This window comes from Cricetulus griseus, chromosome 9 (assembly GCF_003668045.3).
Source record: "Cricetulus griseus strain 17A/GY chromosome 9, alternate assembly CriGri-PICRH-1.0, whole genome shotgun sequence".
Lineage (NCBI taxonomy): Eukaryota > Metazoa > Chordata > Mammalia > Rodentia > Cricetidae > Cricetulus > Cricetulus griseus.
The window spans coordinates 6,393,587-6,412,682 of NC_048602.1; the positions used below are offsets into that span (position 1 = coordinate 6,393,587).

General features: G+C 50.3%; 1 protein-coding gene across 4 annotated transcripts in view; it reads left to right on the forward strand.

The window, feature by feature from the left end:
• The window catches only part of Sipa1l3 (signal induced proliferation associated 1 like 3), a 205,842-nt gene that overhangs the window by 88,233 nt on the left and 98,513 nt on the right, over positions 1 to 19,096 (forward strand). The window lies entirely within an intron of this gene.

The following is a 19,096-nucleotide window of genomic DNA, read 5'->3' on the forward strand; positions in this document are numbered from 1 at the left end:
GGTTCCTAACGAGGCGTTCCCAAATGCCGTTGATGCCAGCCTTTGTGGCAGGATGCTGGGAAAGCAGTGCCTGGGCCTCCGAGGACTGGGATACTCTAACTGTGGGTGATGGGAGGCTGGAAGAGTCTGGCTTTGGGTGCTGACTGGCAGTCTAGCTGTGGGACTGCACTGAACTCGGGGGGAACTGAGTGGCTCTTCTCTGAGCTTTCCATATTGGTAAGTTTTGCCAGGTCCCTAGAGCTTGTCTGTGGGATGGCCTCAGGGTCAGAGACTGCTTCTTGCAGGTGTGTGTACGCATCAGTTGTTGTTCACCTTGGTTTGTTTGGAGTTTTTGGTTTTGGTTTTGGTTTGTTTGTTTGTTTGTTTGTTTGTTTGTTTGTTTTTCCAGTAGATCAGGCTGGCCTCGAACTCACAGGGATCCTCCTACCTCTGCCTCCTGGATGCTGGGATTAAAGGTGTGCGCCACCACCACCCAGCTTTGTTTGAGACAGGGTCTCACACTGGCTAGAGGAATCTGCTCTCCTGCTTCCCTAGCACTGGGATTGCCTCTGCACCAGGCCCTCTTACTCTCCTCTCTTACTCTTACCAGCACTCTCTTGGCTTTTGTGACTTAGGAAGCTCACTGCCCTGGGACTTTCCAGTGTCTGGATTTAGGTGTGTTTGATGTATCCTATTGAGGTGCTATTTCGTCATTTAGAAGAATATCACAGAAGTGATGTCCCATCATCAGGGTATCATCCCAGGGACCCAGGGTGTCTGCCTGTATTATTTCCAGTATTGGTCATCTAACTCACTTGGCTAAGGTGGTGTCTGTGTGTCAGGTAATTTTCCTGTCAGTCCGCCACCATTTTCCAAATATAACTCAGACATTTTGGAGGGAACTTTGAGATTCTGACAAAGCTCTACTTTTCCTCAAACTTGCATGCACCAGGGTCAGCATAAGCCGATAGCTCTGTCTCCCCTGTGACAGTTTGTACTGCGATATCTCTGTAATGTCCCCATAGCCTCTCCATTTGTTAGCTACGGCCTTGGCTAATTGGTGCAGAGGACAAGAAGGAGGGCCCTTGTCAGGCTAGCATCCTTTGATTGAGAAAAAGAAGTTTCTTACAGTGTGATGGGTCAGGACTTGGAGCCTCCTTGTTTCTGTGGGCCTCTTTCCTCATGGTCAAGGGTTGCTGCTACAGCTCCAGACAGCATATATAGGGATTAACTCCAGTGACTCGTGCATTAAGTCTGGACAACTTGAGCCCTCCCAGAATCCCCTAGATGACACCACTTACATCTCATCAGGCAGAACAATGTCACATCACTTCCCCTTCTGCAAGTCAGGTTGGAAATTCCATTTAAGTTTCCAGCCTTTCTAGAAGTAGCCAGAGGAAAGGGCAAGGGAGCGAGTCAGATGGTAAAGCAGCCAGCGATGTCTGGCTCCACAGGGGGGAAGAGCAGTAATAATTGGTATTAATGGGAGCTGACTCTGTGCCAGGCTCTGCTGTAAGCACTCTCTATGCATGAGCTCACGCTGCCCTTATGCCCACCCTGTGAGGTCATTGCAGTCACATCCCTGTAGTAATGGCGTGGAAACTGAGGCACAGGGTGGGGAGGCTGCTTACAGAGTAGTGGGCCTGGGTGGAATTGGTGCAGCCTGTCTCCAGAGACCCTTCAGGCTAGGCTACCTACCGTCTGTTGAGCCCTGTCCTAATTCTCCCAGCCAGGGACCGAGGTGGCAGCCTGTCTTGTTTCACACGTGTATATAAGTTCCTCCTACTAGTCTGGTCTAGTTCTAAAGTGCCCCACCAGTTGTCTGTTCTCCTTGCAGCCCTTAGGCTTGATCTCCCTTTCCTAACACACAGCACCTGCGCTTTTGGTTATCCTGTCTAAAGGGCCCCACTGTGCCGCCTGCCTGGCATTGCCTGTGTCTGTCTGTGTTCGTCCCTGTGGTGCAGCATGCTGGCAGAGTGAAGATTCCTAACTACCGAGGGCACCTTCGCTTGCCTTCCGACAGCCTTCTCCAAGCCAGCAAAATGAAAAGGGCCCAAGAGCACTGGCTCAGAGTCCAGCCAGCCCAGGTTCCGGGCTCAGGTGGACCACACTGGCTGGCCCCAAGTGGGCAGTTAAGCCATCGGAGCTGCCTTTTGTCCCAAGAAGTGGTTCCAAAGGTGAAATGTGCTTACAAACTTAAGAACCTGGGACAGTCCCTGGCACAAAGGTCAGTTAGTGGCTAATTCTGGTGCTAATTCTGATAGGGGTGGCGGTGGTAGGTGACAGTGGCAGCTCATATTTATTAGCCCTTTGAGCTGCCCACCACTAGCCGCAGCCGCAGCCGCAGCCCCACCATAACTACCACCGTTAGCTCTGTCTGCTGCCACGGGTGCTCCTTCCTCACCAAATTCCAAACTCTCAATGTCTGGATATAACAGAGCTTGTCTTCTGGCAATGGGAATTTGCAGCGGATGCTTGGGCCAGGAGTTTTACAAAAGAAAACAGGACTTTCTCTCGTGTGTGCCAGGGACCCACAGCTGCTGGTCTCCTAGCCCTGTTTCTCATGAAGTCCCTAGGCTTTTTAGCACTGGCTTTGGGATTGTGGCTGCCCTTGACCTCTGAAGCCAGAACACATGGATGCTTTACGCAGCCCATCGCCCGAGTCCCAAATCAGACCTGACAGTGTGATTTATCCTCTTGGACAGAGTGGGAGGGCAGTGCCCCAGTGGGGGATTCTTCGGAAGGTTGTCAACCCGAATTAGCCCACACCCTTCATGCACCCTTGCTGCTGAAGCATCCTCCAGCTAATAGGGTTTTCCAGCATGTCTCTGGGGACTGGAGGTTGGCTGTGAGCCCTAAAGAGTGTGTTTGATGAGGCAGTCTGCAGCCTTATCCAAAGACATCAACTCTGGGTGGGACCTTTCATCCTCCCAACAGGAAGTGGATGTGGCACTTCCCAGGGAGTCGGTGTTTGGTCTGCCCCTCCCCCAGTCTTTCCCTGTGGTAACCCCCTGCAGCCAGAGACTATTGCTTTCCTCCTAGCCACCGGGTCTCATCACAGTGTCTCCCCTTCTAGTGAGTGAGATTCCAACGTGGCAACAAATTAACATGAAATCCTAAAGCGAGCACTATAAATGTCATTCCCTACTGGGGGCACATGACAGGTCAGGCAGAGCAGGATTGGTGGTGCTTCAGGGGCCCAGGGCCTGAGGCTCCCCCCATCTTGAAGCTTCACAGCTGAGAGACATAGCTGGGGACTGGAGGGTGGCAGAGTGAGCAGGTCTCTGAGCCACCTCAAGCTAGGAAGGGGGAGAGCATGAGTACAGTGGCTACTGACTAGATCCGTGTGGTATTTATGCAGCACCTGCTGTATACCAAGCCTGCTTGGGAGTCTGAAATACAAAGTGATCAAGTCCACTGTCTTTAGGCATCTATGGCTGCTGTGCTCAGTACAGAAGGTACAGAGAGTTCCAGGTGTCTGTGAGGAGGTGTCTGTCATTGGTGGAGGCCCAAAGGCGGCACAGACAGTGACTGAGTGGAGTTGAGAGATAGGGGCCAGGATCCCAGTAAAGGAGCAAGCAATCCATAGAAGGGACAGGTGGAGCCAGAAGGATGTGGAGTTCAAAGCCATCCTGGGTTACATGAGAGACTAACCAGAAACAAACACATAAAATCTTAAAGCTTGGTATTCCACATGGTTATGGTAGTAAATGAATGGGAAAAGAAATACAAAAGTGTGGTGGAGGAGGTTTATTGTAGCTGTGTGGGAGACTGTACTCAGAGGCAGGGACATCTGGGGAGAGCCCAGAGTGGACATGACTGAGCTGGGCCACGTGGGGAGAGGGGACCCAGGTGCAGTAGCCAAGAGAGCAAAGGGGAAAAAGGGTGGGTAACCAAAATGGCCGGATTATATAGGGAGAGCTTCTGGGACAAGGGCAGCCCAGCCCCTGGGCTGGAGAGTTGGGGTGGAGGGTATGCCAACCATGCCTCTGACAGGTAGGGACTGAGGGATGCTGGGAAAAGCTGGAGGCCAGGTCCGCTTTGATATGTTCAAACCTCAGCCTTTTGTCCCAGGTTTGAAATTTAACAGTAAACACCCCTAATGCCAGTACCCTCCCCCGCAAAAGGAATCGACAGAAGCTCAGGGCACCCCAGGATTACATTGAGAGACCCTTTCTCAAGAAAGAGCAAAACAAGGAACAGTGCTGACAAGACGGCTCAGAGGGTAAAGGCGTTTCTGACAGACCAGATGACCTGAGTTTCTCTCCAGGACCCACGCAATGGAAGGAGAGAGACACAGTATGTATATTGCACATTCGGCACACAATAAATGTACTTTTTTAACTTAACACTGAAGATGTAGTCAACATAACCACCTATCTATATTTATCAACTCTATGAAATATGTCGACTCTTGAAGTCAAAATTTATGTTAGATTTGGGGGCTAAGATGTAATGCTCAGTATAGAGCTCCTGTCTAAGAGTCCACCAGTGAGGAGTTGGGGGCATGGCTGGGGGTGTGGTTGTGGGCACTTGGGTCCCGGGGGACTGTGTGTCCGCACTGGTATATCCATCATCACTGCAGAACTCCCCCTGGGATGGGTTATCAGCACTCCCCAGCCCCTGCTGGTTTGCCTAAGACCCACATTGCTCAGAATTCCAAAATGCCTTGGACCCTTTGGAGAGGGGTCCACAGCTATGCCTTAGCTCCTGATAAAAACCGTCAAGAGTCCAACCACAGCTCATTGTCATTGTTGTTACCGTCAGCACTCTTAATGTCATTATGGAAATACAAGTGATAATCACAGGGAAACGCTGTCACACACCCACTCCAGCAGCTCAAAAACAAAGACAACAGGATGAGTGCCAGTTGGCTTTGTGGCCTCTTAGTGACTTAAGCCTTTCCCCTGCAGGGCTTTGGGGAATGGGACCAACATGTGAGTGGGACCTTACACAGCAGGATCCCCTTGTAGTGTCCACCATGGTAAAGCCAGAGATGGTGAGGGAAGATTGGCTCCCATTTATACTCAGAGGGCCTTTTAGCCTGCATGTGGGTGTGGGAGGAAGGAGGAGGCTAGGTGAGGTTTGAGCCCAACTGCCAGGTGAGTAGTGAGGGTAGTGAGTTGGGGTACATGTCAACACTATTCCTGGGAGATGTGAGGCAAGATGTCTTCTTGCCTCAAATAGGGAGCCAGTGACAGATTGCCAAAGGATGCCATCAAAGTCCAACTTAGTAAGCCAGTGAATTTTATTGGAGCTACTTACAGGAGCGCAGTGAGGAACTACTCAGAGGAACAGAAGTGATTCGCAGCATACCCAGGATACATGATGGCTCACAAAAGTGCAGCCATGCAGCTTGCGCACAATTTGATACAGCTGTACAGATTACAAAGTGTCTCAGGCAGCTTGTCTTGTCTGAGAGTGCCTCACAGTTCTTGTGAGAACACAAGAGAAGTACTTGCTAATTCTCGTCAGTTTGGGAGACTTCCTGAAGCTCTTGTGTTGTTTGAGTCCTGATTTTTGTTTGTTTTGTTTTGTTTTGTTTTTTGTTTTGTCGTTTTTCAAGACAGATTTCTCTGCGTAACAGCTCTGGCTGTTCTGGAACTCGCTCTGTAGACCAGGCTGGCCTTAAACTCATAGAGATCCACTTGCCTCTGCTTCCTGAGTGCTGGGATTAAAGGCTTGTACCACCACCTTCCTGGCTGCTTCCTGATTTTAAGAAGCTTCTAGGTAGAATGGAATGTTTGACCTCCCTTTATAACATCCTGGGTCTCTCATCGGGTATGGTAGTGCACACCTTTAATCTCAGCACTCAGGAGGCAGAGGCCAGCCCATCTCTATGAGTTCAAGGCCAGCCTGGTCTACATAGCTCTGAGCCATCCAAGGCCACATAATGAGACTCTGTCTCAGCCACAACAAACAAACACAAAGAATATCCTGCGTCTTGATGAGGTCCCCTCCAAGGTGGAATGCTTTATCTCAGAGGAAATTGCTGCACAACAATGCATCCGTGTGGAGCCTTACAGAGTGGTGTAGAAGGAGATGTGAAAATCCGGCGGTCACACAGCTCCAGCTGGTTGGGTAGCTGTGAGAGATGGCCAGGTGGCAGGATTATGTGGTTATGGAGTGGACAGGAGAGGCCTAGGTGGAAGGAAAATCGGGATCCTCAACAAAAGCAGGGGACCTAGATATCCTGGAGGAGGGATATACCTAGAGACAGAACAGCTAACGTCCAGAGAGAATGTAAAGAGAGGCAGAGGCTGGGGGATGGAGCCAAATGCAGAGGGAGGAAGCTGGAAGAACAGGGCCCCTGAAGCTGAGGCCATCTGAGGACTAGAAGGACACAGAGCTGGCATGTAGACTCTGATGGAAGGGACAGGTGACACAGAGCTCTACAACACTGCCCCACAGATATGTCAGGTGAGCATTTAGTATGTCCCTCAGATGCTTAAGCCACATGTAATAGATAGTAACCATACAAATACAAACATTGTAAATGACTCTCAGGTTGGGGAATTCAGCATTCTGGGGAAATGCCCTTGGAATGTGACCTGAGTTCTGTTTACCTGACCTCCTGTTGCCAGCAGGTGTTAGGAAGCAGGGTCATTGGAAATGTTGTCTGGCTACCTGGGTGCTCCCCAAATTAAACTCCTGAGTGCCTGGTGCTGGGGTCAGGCCTGACATACCTTCTCCATTCATAAACCAGGATCAGGAAGTGATGGCACACATCGTTAATCCCAGCACTCAGGTGGATCTCTGTGAGTTCAAGGCCAGCCTGATTTAAGGAGCAAGTTCTAGGACAGCCAGGGCTGTTAAAGAAACCCCACCTCAAAAAATAAGCAAAAAACCAATACTGCATTACCAAGAGTCTGACTTCATAACCCCACCATCTGGGTAAGCAGTCTCAATGATAGCCTTGTGGCTTACCTGGGGTAATTAACCAGAAAGACAGAGTACAGACATCTAGAGAAAGAGCAGAAGGAAGGAACCCTCTTCTAGAATGGGGTGCAGACAAGAGGTGTTTCTGAAACAGCAATCATCCATCTTCAACTTGAAGGTAGATGGGAAGCCATGCAATGGCAGGCCAGGGCCCTGGTTGTCTGTGGGAGACAGAATATCTCCCTTACTTACCATGCACGAAGGTGGTTTGCCAAGAGCCAGGCTCACTCCAGCTGTGCTGACTCCTGCAATTCTCCCAAATGTGGGAAACTCATGTGGAGCATTGCACTTGAACTCTTCAAAACAAGGGCCTGAGGTAGGAGGGGCTTGCTGTGGGTGTATTGGAGAAGCTGACATCGCTCCAGCTCATGGGGGAAAACAACAGGGATGGCCACAGTGGGTCCAGTGAACTATGGTAAGAAGTCTGTCTTAGCCGGGCGGTGGTGGTGCACACCTTTAATCCCAACACTTGGGAAGCAGAGGCAGGCGGATCTCCATGAGTTCGAGGCTAGCCCGTATCTACTGAGGGAGTTCCAGGACAGCCTCCAAAGCCATAGAAAAACCCTGTCTTGAAAAAACAAACAAAACCAAGGTCTGTCTTTCCATTGCCCTGGGTGTTATGGGTGGATGTTTGGTTAGAGGAAGGGTTTGAGTGGTCCATTTGGTTTGTTTTCTTTGAGATAGTCTTATAGCCCAGGCTAATCCTCTTGCTTCAGCTTCCAACCTCTGGGACTATAATCAAATGGAAGGGTTACAAAGAAGGAAGATGCAATTTGGTTTTGATTTCAAGACTTTAGCATCCTGGTACCCTCCTCCACCAGGAAAGCCAGGCTCATGGTCCAAGGCGCCACCATCCCCCGCCACCATGCCCCGCCACCTGGCTGCCCCACCTGCAGGATTGAAAGTCACTTTCTGTACAGGAGAAGGTGCCCTAGTTCTAGATTCACTCCTAAGAAGGAAGGAAGCAGCTTGTTGGTCACTCTAGGCCATGGGAGGCCCACAAAGCAGGTCACTGCAGCTCTGACTTTGCTCAGAAAAGTCTTAGGCTGCCATGACTCATGGATCTGTCCTCTCAGAGACAAGGCCCCCTCCTGCTCTCCACGTAGGTACCCTCAATCTGTCCCAGGCCCCCGCCTGAGCTACCTGATTCCCATATTCCTGCCCCATCTCCCTGTTTCCTTCATAAGATGTCAACCAAGCCTCTCCCTTGATTCTCTCTTTTGGGCCAGGTTTGGGGAGAGGTAGGTAGGCTAGGAGGGGTTCCCACATCCCCTTTATCTCCCAAACGTGGTTTCTTTGTGGGCCCAGAGAAGGTGTTGTTGTCACTCTTCAGCCCACCAGGGAATGGCGTCAGATCCCCAGGGTGTGGAAAGTCCCAAGTTCCCCACTTTGCCCCGGTAGCCACTACTGCTGGGTGCTGCTGGGTAAGTGAGCAGCCTGGCTTCCCTTCCTCTGCTGCGGCTACAGCTGTCAGTCCTTAGCAGAGTGGGTGTTCCTTCAGAACATGGGGCTGTGCTGTGCACAGCTTGGAGGCCCTCACAGCCACGTGGCTTCTTAGTGGCACTGCCTCATGACTGGGGTGCTGGCAGACACCTGTATGCAGCTGGTCTTCCTCAGGCCTGTCTTTGCCATGGACAGCTACTTAATCCTCCAGCGCCTGTGAAGGTGGTTTTCATATTATGCTAGTACTTGGCATTGGACCTAGGCAAGCACTGTACTGCCGAGCTACGCCCCCAGCCTTCTTCTTGCTTCTGTTGAGACAGGCTTACCATCTGGTTTTACAGATGGGGAATTGAGATGCAGTAAGTCAGGTCCCTTGCCTGTGCCGTGCGTGCACGGTAGATGTAAACGGAGTCGGGATCGGGACCCAGTCTGCCTGGATCTGTCGCCAGAGCCCGGATACTCATCCTTTATCATGTCACCTGTTTGTTTCCTTCTGGCCCTTCCCACAACTGCTGGGTGGATTTATGTATTGCCTGCCTCTGCCAGTCAGCCACTGAGCTGTCTTTTGGTGTTTTGAGGTGGGGTCTTCATCAAGTAGCACAGCTGGCCTCCCAATCCTCCTGGATGCCACTACGGCTCAGTCACAGTCCCTGTCTTGTCCATTGCCACATCCCCAGCTCTAGAATGGTACCTGATGCACAGTAGCCCCACAGGAGAAGTGAAAGGGAGTCACCAGTAAAGAGTGTGGAGAGCTGGGTCCCTGAGACAGTGCTGGTGGGAACGTAAAGTAAGGTGTCCATCCAGAAAACACACAGACAGTTTCTTAAAAACTAAACCCACAGCTGTGATATGACCCAGCCCGTTGCACTCTTGGGCCCTCAGCCCAGAGAAATAGGACTTGGGTTCACACAGAAATCTGCCTACCATTGTTCATAAAAGCTTTACTACTTGCCAAATCTGGGAACAGCCCAGGTGTCCAGGTAAACAAACCTGTGGGCTGTGCCATAGTCCTCAGCAGAGAAAGCTCTGTTGAGATGGGGCAGGCTGAAAAAGGAACCAGCTGTGGAGACTCAGGACAGGCTGGAGGAACCATCGGGAGACGATGCTCAGTGAGAAAATTCAGTCTGCCTGCGGAGTGAGCCCCGTGTGCAACGTTTCTAAATAGAAGAGTTACAGAGTTGGGCCATAGAGGCATCTGGTCACAGCTAGAGGATGGGCATGCAAGAAACAAGAAACAGCACGAGGGATCTCTGCAGTGACAAAACCCTTCCCGAACAGAGGACAGGGACGAAACCCAGGGCCTCACTGAAGGCAAATGCTGTACTGCTCAGCCATCACCCTTCCTGCTCCTGTCATGATGGTGGTGAATACACAAGCATGCACGTGATGAGCTTATGGAGAACAGTAGCATGAATAATAAAAACACAGAGACAGATAATGGGGTTAAAGCTGCAGATCAGAGAAGCAAAGTGGCCAGCCACTAGAGAGTTCTCACCTCTACCAATGCTCAGACCAAAGAGGCGATCCTTTCCTCACATGGCATCTCCAGACAGCATCTGTCTCCACCCCCCCAGCTCCTGTCTCCTCCTGCCTTGTGTTCCTCTCTAGTGCTGGGATTAAAGGTGTGGGATCCCAAGTGCTGAGGTCACTTTTGTGTGAGTTCTGTTTCTCTTTGAGACTAGATCGGTTTTGTGTAGCCCAGGGTAGCCTTGAACTAACAGAGATCATCTGCCTCTGTCTCCTGAGTCCTGAGATAAAAGGTGTGCACCACCACTGCCTAGCCTCTATGGCTGTGGCTAGCTTTGCACTCTGATCTTCAGGCAAGCTTTATTTGTTAGATCATAAACAATATGTCACCACAGAACAGAATACGCACACGCACACACGCACACACAAAACCTGAATAATGGGCTGGCAAGATAGCTTAGCATGTAACTTCCTGGTCACACAGCTCCAGTCTCTGGAACCCACATACAGATGGAAGGAGAGAACCAACCACAGTGTCATCCTCTGGCTTCCATACATTCTTGCCATGGCACCTATATACCATCCTGCCACACACACATTATAATTTTTTCAAAAAAAAAAGGAAAAGCTGAGTGCGATGTAATCCTAGCAGGATGGGCAGGGCAGCACCCAATCCTTGGAAGGACCATGGACAGGAAATAATTTGCATTTTGGTTATGATACTGTTCTAGAGGGTTTTGTTTGTTTGTTTTTCGGAACAGAGTTTCTCTGTGGACCCAGCTGTCCTGGATCTTTCTCTATAGACAAGGCTGACCTTGAACTCAGAGATCCGCCTGCCTCTGCCTCTGAAGTGGTGTATACCACCACCACCCAGCTCTACAATAATCTTAGTAAAAATTTTCTTTGATGAGGTTAAATGGCTCCTAGCATACCCAGCTCAGGAGGTGGTGGCTGTCGTTAGCACTGTCCTTCTAACCTCATGGAGTCACTGGATGCACACTGTTCTTCTGTTTCTTTACAGGAAAAGTAGATACTGTCTTGCTAGAGTTCTCTAGTAAGGGACTCCAAGAATCTGTTATATATAAATAAGGGCAAATGCAAAATCTAAAAAAAAAAAAAAAAAGAAGCTTTTTTCATTTGAAAAATTGCCAGTGATATGTGGTGATATATACCTGTAATCACAGCATTTGGGAGATAGAGGCAGGAATGTCAGGAGTTCAAGGTTATCCCAAGCTATATAATTAGTTGGTGGTCTGCCTGGACTACATGAGATTATGTCTCTAAAAAAAGAAAAAGCGTGTCTGTGGGATTGGGCATGGTGGAACATGTCTGTAATCTTAGTGCCAGGTAGGGGCATGGGCTAAGACAGGAGAATCTGGAGTTCTGGGCCAGCCTGGGCGACATAGGGAAACCTTGTCTCAAGAACAAAATAGGAAGTTTCCAGTGAGACAGGAAGAGAGAAAGGAATGAGGAGGTTCCCCAGATGTAGGAGGTGGGCAGAGCTTAGGAGACCATAGATGAGAGGTCAAGAGCCGACCGACCAGATTTTGCATTTCCTAATGATTCTAGCAGCTCTAGAGATTGGGGTATAAGAATCGGGTGTGAGAGAGCAGCAGTCAGGGCCCCTGAATGTGAAAGAAAGCCAACTCCCCAGAGAGGAGGGCAGTAGACGAGCCCCCAAGTAACAGGGTCAAAGGTAACTCCCAGAGTCCTGGTTGTATCGTCACTCAGCAGGATGAGGAAGGAAGAAAACTGGGCACAAGAAAGCTGCCCTGACTCCCCCGGCTTTTTCTTCCTATGGAAATGGGTTTATCTTCACCCCTGGGCCTCCACAAGGCCCCAAACACTGGAGTGAGTGCCAGTGAGATCCTTTCCTGAGAAGTAGGGCAAGGAAGAGGAGCTGTTTGGGGGTGGTGGGGACAGTTTACTCAGTACAGGTCATCTGGAGTTAGACAGTTGTAGACATGTCAAAATTCTATCAGTGGCTATGGTGATTTGAATAAGGACTCTCCCCCTCCCCCCAGACTCTGGCATTTGAATAGTTGGTCCCCAGTTAGTGGCACTCTTTGGGAAGGTCTTAGGAGGTGTGGCCTTGCTAGAGGAAGTCAGTCACTAGGAATGCCGTTTGGAGCTTGCTCCCTCTGTTTCGTGCTTGTGAGATGTTAAGCTCTGAGCTGTTCCTACAGCCGTGTCTGGTGCTTGCTCACACCCTCTATGATGGTAGCGGCCTCCTAACCCTCTGGAGCCATAAGACCAAATAAGCCCTCCCTTGTAGAAGTTGCCTTGAATAGAAAAGTAGCTAGTGTACTGGATGGATATGGAAGCTCACACCTGTAATTCCAACACCTCAGAGGCCAAGACAGGAGGATCAGAAGTTCAAGATCACCCTCAGCTACCTAGGGAGTTCCAGGCCAACATCTGAGACCCTGTCTCAAAAAGAAAGAACACCAACCCCCCACACAAATCATCAAATGTATTCTTAAAACAGGGACATTTTTCGGCATGTAACTATATTTCGGTGACTAAAGCCATAGCTACACACTGTCAAATAACAATAGTAATGAAACAGCCATGTGCTCTCTGCCAAGTGCTTTCCAAATTCATGTGACAAGCGGTGTCAGTGCGCCCAACTGCCTACAGAGAGAGCAGCAATTAGACCCGGGACTGGCTGGGTTCAGAGAGAGCAACCCTTTGTTTCCCACTCCTCTTGCTTGCCCTTTCATCTGATGGGGAGATGGGACGCTGGGAGGTCCCTGTGCTGAGGTCCTTGGGCCATGTGCCGTCTTAGCGCTCACAGCAGAGGCCCAGATCCTAAAGTCTGACCTTTGATGCAGGAACAGAGCAGCTGCAGGAGAGCTAGCCAGCTTCGGGGCTGTCTCTCATCCTCAGCCCAGCAGCTGAGGATGAGCCCCCTGCTGCTGTCAGGGGCAGCGGAACTCAGGAACTCAGGAACTTGCTATAGCACAGCAGCTGTTGTCAAGATGGGGAGAATGCAGTGAGCCGCTGCTGGTGATTCCCTGAGCCCCGCCTATACTGGACCAAAAACTGTCCTGTGCCCCTTGCGTGGGGGGACACACCACTTGAGAACTGCAAACTGTCTCTTTATACAAGGATAGAGTGGTCTTCCTCCTGTTCCTGCTGCTGCCCATTTCCCGTTTGTACAGATTTTTCTTTAATAATCAAAAGGTTGAGCCGGGCATTGGTGACACACACCTTTAATCCCAGCACTCGGGAGGCAGAGGCAGGTGGATCTCTGTGAGTTCGAGGCCAGCCTGGTCTCCAGAGCGAGTGCCAGGATAGGCTCCTAAGCTACACAGAGAAACCCTGTCTTGAAAAAAAGCAAAAAAAAAAAAAAAAAAACCTTTCCTCAAAAGGTTACTGGCCAAGTATAGTGACACGTGTCTGTTATCCTGAGGCAGCAAGTTCAAGCCCAGCCTGGGCTATATAGCAAGACCCTGTCTTCGAACAACAAAACAAAGCAAAGACCGCTGGCTATCCATCTCCATCAGGATTCTTGTGCTTGCAAATAGCAAACACACTGGTGCCATCTGGCCAAACAGAAAAGCCCTTTCATATGTTCTAGAAGTCCAGAGGTGGGTGAGCTCAGACAAATATAATCAGGAGCTCCACATGTGTGTCACAGATACCAGTTCTCAATCTTGGCTTCCTGCTCAGGCCCCTAGGTCCCAGAATGGCTTCCAGCGACATGGGGAGCCTTGTCTACAAGCATTGAGAGGGAGAGTACCTTGAAAGGATGCTGTCCCCCTTAAGTTATAAATCCTCTCTGGCTCCAGTGGGTCGAGCTTCAGCTATGTGTCCCCACCAGTTGGCCAGTCAGATCAGAGAATACCAACTCACCCTGTTGCCGTAGACCAATTAGAGTCCCCCCCCCCTTCCTGAGGCTGGGAAGTGGGGACTGAGCTGGCATCTCAGTGCCCACCACAGGGTTGAGAGGCCTCAGCGCTCAGTCCCTGACCGGGGCTCACACACTCACGTGTCAACAGATTGGTGGCTTTTGAGAACAAAGCAGTGTGGTTTTCCTTTGAAGAAGCACCGTGCCCTGTGTCCTGTTCCTCCTGCTTGCCTCCTTCACCCTCGCATCCCCGCAGGAAGAGGAGCAGAGACTAGCGCCATACGGCTTGTCTGCTGCTCGGAAAAAACGACTACCTCCTCCTGGCACTGGGTGGAGTTGCTTCCTTTTTTCTCTCTGTCCCTCCAGCCGCTACTACCTCTTTTCAAACTGTCTATGGCGTGACTGCGGCTAATATAAGTCTATCCTTAAGGAATATAGCTCTGGAAGTTCTCTGGTAAGGAATCAACTTCCAGCTGGGTGTGGTGGCTCACACCTTTAGTCCCTGCACGTGGGAGACAGAGGCAGGTGGATAGCTGTGAGTTTGAGGCCAGCCTGGTCTACAGAGTAAGGGTAGTCTGGGCTATGTAGAGAGGCCCTGTCTACAAACAAACGATAAAGCATCAGCTTCCAGAACTGGCCTTGGCTACGTGGTTTTCATGGTTTTCACCTCACAGCTTGTATTTGAGAGCTAGCCACACTGTTGTGCACCAGCAGAGATGGCCCAAAGCCACCTAGTGTTCCCTGCCACATCTCACGTTTCTAGTCCCCTAGTATGAGGTACTAAGTTGTGCCACTATACGCCACAACAAAAAGTACTTCAGGGAGTGTCCACCTGCCTGTGTTCCTGTGAATCTGTGAGGCTTGATTCAGGGTCACTGCCTGCCTTGGGCTGTGGACAGGTGGGTGGCGGGTGTGTGTGTGTGTGTGTGTGTGTGTGTGTGTGTGTGTGTGTGTGTGTGTGTGTGTGTGTGTGTGTCTGTCTGTCTGTCTGTCTGTCTGTCTGTCTGTGTGCACGAGCATAGCTCCTGCCTCTGGCTGGGGAGGGGTATTGACAAGTAGAGGACTCAGCAAAGAAGCAGAAGGAATGGAAAGTTTCTCTAGAGCCAGTGCTGGTGACCCCGAGTCCAGGCACTAAGATTAACACGTTAATACCCAAGGGTATTAAAGTGAGTAGTGTGCCCCAGGGCTGGCAGGTGAACAAAAGAGGAGGGATTGGAATGCTTTGGGGCGCCAGTGAGTGTTTGCTCTGCCTCAGGAAGTGAACTTTGCCTGCCACTCAGACCTGGCTTCAGGGTGCCCTCAAGCCACAGGCAATGCCAACTTCAGTTATGGTGCAAGGCCAGGAAAGCTTAGCTATTAAGAGCATTCTTAGTCGGTGGGCAGGATTTGAACCCAGCTCTGCCTCTTACAGCAGCAGGGCCTTATGCAAGTTACTTTCTTTGTGCCTCAGTTTCTCATGTGTGAAATGGAAGTAGCAATAATCTCTCTCTCTCTCTCTCTCTCTAGAAGGATTGTGCTGATCAAATGAGCCCGCATATGAACAGTGCTTAGAGCAGGGGCTGGTGGGAAGTGGGCCTCCTGCACACACTGGCTGGGACTGTCTCAAAGGCCCTTGGTGAGGAGGGCCACACAAGCAGGTGTGGCCTGTTCCATGGTCTTGCTCTTATGTGGCTGATGTGTCTACTGGATGCACAACAGAAACACCAGGTAGATAAGCTGCTCAGTAAGCAAGTCAGCAGCTGTCCCTGGACCAATGAGTCTGAGGGATTGTCTAGACAGAGAAGCATGGTGGGGCTAACACCCCAGCTTCCAGTAGCACATTCCTGTCACCCCAGCACAGGTGAGGGATAATGAGTTTGAGGCCAGCCCCGGTTATGAATAGTGAAACCTCGTCTTTAAAACAAGCACAAGGCCGGGCGTGGCGGTGCACAACTTTTCTCCCAGTGCTCAGGAGGAGAGGCAGGTGCATCTGTGAATTCAAGGCTAGCCTGTTCTACATAGTGAGTTTCAGGCCAGCTAAGGCTATGTAATGAGATGGGGGGGGGGGCAGAACAGAAACAAGTTGCAGAACTGGTGAGCCTTTGTGGTCAGAAGTGGTTTTTGAAGAGGGGGACATGCCAGGTCCTTTCGCAGCTGCTGGTGCACACGCGTTGTGTGCATGCATGCGTGCATATGTGTGTGTGCAGTGTGCCTTGCAGCCTGTCTCCTTCGACCTGGCCTGAGACCCCATCTTTGCAACACTGCCCTGGGGCAGAGTGATAGGCATACACGGAGCAGCCAGCTCTCACCATCTGCTAGCCAGGACAAAGGGCCCGAGAAGAAACTAACCCTTCCAGAGCCGCCTTCTGTAGTGTGGCTGCAGGCGTAGGGCTGGCATTCATGTTCCTGCCCTCCTGTCATCCCTTGTGGTCTATGACACCTACCCACCCCCCGCTGTGGGAAGGAAAGCAGGAGCCCACCTCCCTTTTGAAGGTGGTTTGAAGGTGGGTGGAGGTTCCTTCCTCTGTCCCCAGATGACCTGTGGAGAGTTGCTCTGAGGCGGCCTCTGTAGGCACAGCCCCATCTCCTGGCCCCTCCCACCTCAGAAGCACCTGTGTTCACACAGACCCTGCCCATGGCGGGTGGGTGGGGTCACTAACGGAGAGAAAGGGGACAGTCTGTGTGTCCCACGTGTGTGCACATCTCACACCCCAGTCAGAACAGGTGCGTGTGCAGACCCAGAACAGATCTGCAGGTCTCCAACGGCAGACCTAACGACTGAGGAGTTAGAGGAATGGTTCAGCAGTTAGGGCTCTTACTGGTCGGTTAAGGTCTGGAAGACCCACCCAGATTCGGTTCCAGGCACCCATGCCAGGCTGCTCACAACCACCTGGAACTCCAGTTCAGGGCATTTCAAACCCCTTATGCCCATAAAGTCATGCAGGCACATACACATACATAATACACACGTACACACACGCACGCACGCACGCACGCACATAAATAAAACGTTTTTTATAAAGTTGCCTGTCTCACAAGGCCCCACCCCTAGCAGAGGACTATTTGGCTGCTAAGGAAGCGAGAGTGGTGGATAGCCCATGCCCATGTACACTCAGGAGCACTAATTAGACTAAGTGACGGTTTCATTTTTGTTTTGTTTGTTTTTTTTTGTTTGTTTGTTTTGGGTTTTTTTTGGGGGGGGGTGTCGAGACAGGGTTTCTCTGTGTAGCTTTGGAGCCTATCCTGGCACTCGCTCTGGAGACCAGGCTGGCCTCGAACTCACAGAGATCCACCTGCCTCTGCCTCCCCAGTACTGGGATTAAAGGCATGCGCCACCAACACCCAGCCTTTTTTTTTTTTTTTTAATTTTATTCATTTATTTATTTGGTTTTTGTTTGTTTGTTTTTTCAAGGCAGGGTTTCTCTGTGGCTTTGGAGGCTGTCCTGGAACTAGCTCTTGTAGGTCAAGTTGGTCTCGAACTCACAGAGATCCTCCTGCCTCTGCCTCCCAAGTGCTGGGATTAAAGGTGCGCGCCACCAACGCCCATTTTGTTTGTTTTTGAGACGGTTTCTCTGTGTGGCCCTGGCTGTCCTGGAACTCACTCTGTAATCCACGCGGGCCTCAAACTCACAGATCCCCCTCCTGCCTCTCTCTCCTGAGTACTGGGATTAAAGGCGAGTGCCGCCACTACCACCCAGCTGAGTGAATTCTTTTTTTTTTTTTTTTAATAGGGATAAGGACTGTTTGATGCAATCAGGAGAGTGATACCATCAATAAACATGGTATACATGTGTGAAGTTGTGTGGGTATAATCTTAGGATAGAACCACTCAGAAAAAGTTATGTATCTAAGACATTGCTTAGAGGCAGAAATGTGGCTCAGTTGGCTTCATGCTTCTCTGCTGTCCTCACACCAAAGAGCTGCAGTGACCTTGACCTCCTGGTCCAGCTGCCTCAAGCTTTCAACTGCTGGGATTGCTGTCTGCACCATTACATCCAGCTCTAAATTTTCTTTATAATGACTTAGAGGGAAAAAATGCAACCCCAGAATGAAGCCGCCCACATTGGTACAGCAGAGGCTTTCCCAAGTGCCTTGCGCTGTAGTACAGGACAGGGGCTGACGCTGGGGAGCTTCAGGGTCTCTGAGGACTCTGAAGACGTACTTGTACACTATTACTCCCCACCCATCGAAACCACCGTCCGCCTTCTAGATCTTTCTACTGTGTTGACCCAGGTTGAAGGGAAGCAGGTCACAAAATATTTAACATGTTTTTTTTAATACTGTGATTTCTTTAAATTTATTTTTATTTCATGTGCATTGGTGCCTGTATGTGTATCTGTGTGAGGATATCAAGAGCCCTGGAACTGGAGTTACAGACAGGTGTGAGCTGCCATGTGGGTGCTGGGAATTGAATCTGGGTCTTCTGGAAGAGCAACTAGTTCTCATACCCGTTGGGCTGTGTCTCCAGTCCCATGATTTTTTTTTTAATACAGAAGATAATATGCCATTCTTTTGAACTCCATGTTCTTACAGTTCTCTTTTTATTTGTTTGTTTGTTTGTTTGTTTGTTTTTGTTTGTGCTTCATTCTCTGATCGAAGTAACCAAGAAAGATTGAAAGATTCTGTTTCTGAATGAGGGGGAGACCAGATCATGAGCATTGCCTGAACTGCAAGCCAGCGGTGGCCGTGCAGCTTCGGATGCTGTTTTGGGAGTCGGCGCATGCACGAGTGTGTGTGCCTGTGGATGCCAGAGATCAAATTCAGGGTCCATTGCTCTCCACATTTTTGTGAGGCAGGGCTCCTCACTGAACCTGGAATTTAGCCTAACATTTAGGCTAGACTGGTTGGCTTGCAAACTCCTGGGGTCTGCCTGTCTCTCTCGTGTTACTGGTGCATGCTGCCGTGCTTAGCTTTTATGCAAACCCTGGGAATTCAAACTCACACCCTTACACTTGAGTAGCCAGTACTTCAGCCACCAAGCCATCTCTACCGCCTTTCCCTGCTCCCATGGGGAAGAGTCGCTGCCCTCACCACAGCACCATCCTGGGAGCCAGAGGGAGAGCGGTGAGTGAGTGGCCGGTGTCTTGAAGACCTCTGGGTGTCTGACATCCTCCCCGCCATCAGTGCATTGTAAGTTCAGCCTCACTGTCATATAAGCAAGCTCTTCGTCCTGAGCTGAACCCACGGTGGGGCTGGAAAGATGGCTTTAGCAGTTAAGAGCACTTGGACCCAGGTTTAGTTCTCAGAACCCTGATAGCAGTTTACAGTTTACTCCAGTTCCAGAGGATATAAATACATATATATATATATATATATATATATATATATATATATATCCATTGTCTATGGTGTGCCATTTACTGTGCAGAGTGCCTCCTGGGAACCTTCTTGCTGGGTACACTAGCAGGCTGACGTGACACTGTCGTTCTCCACAGT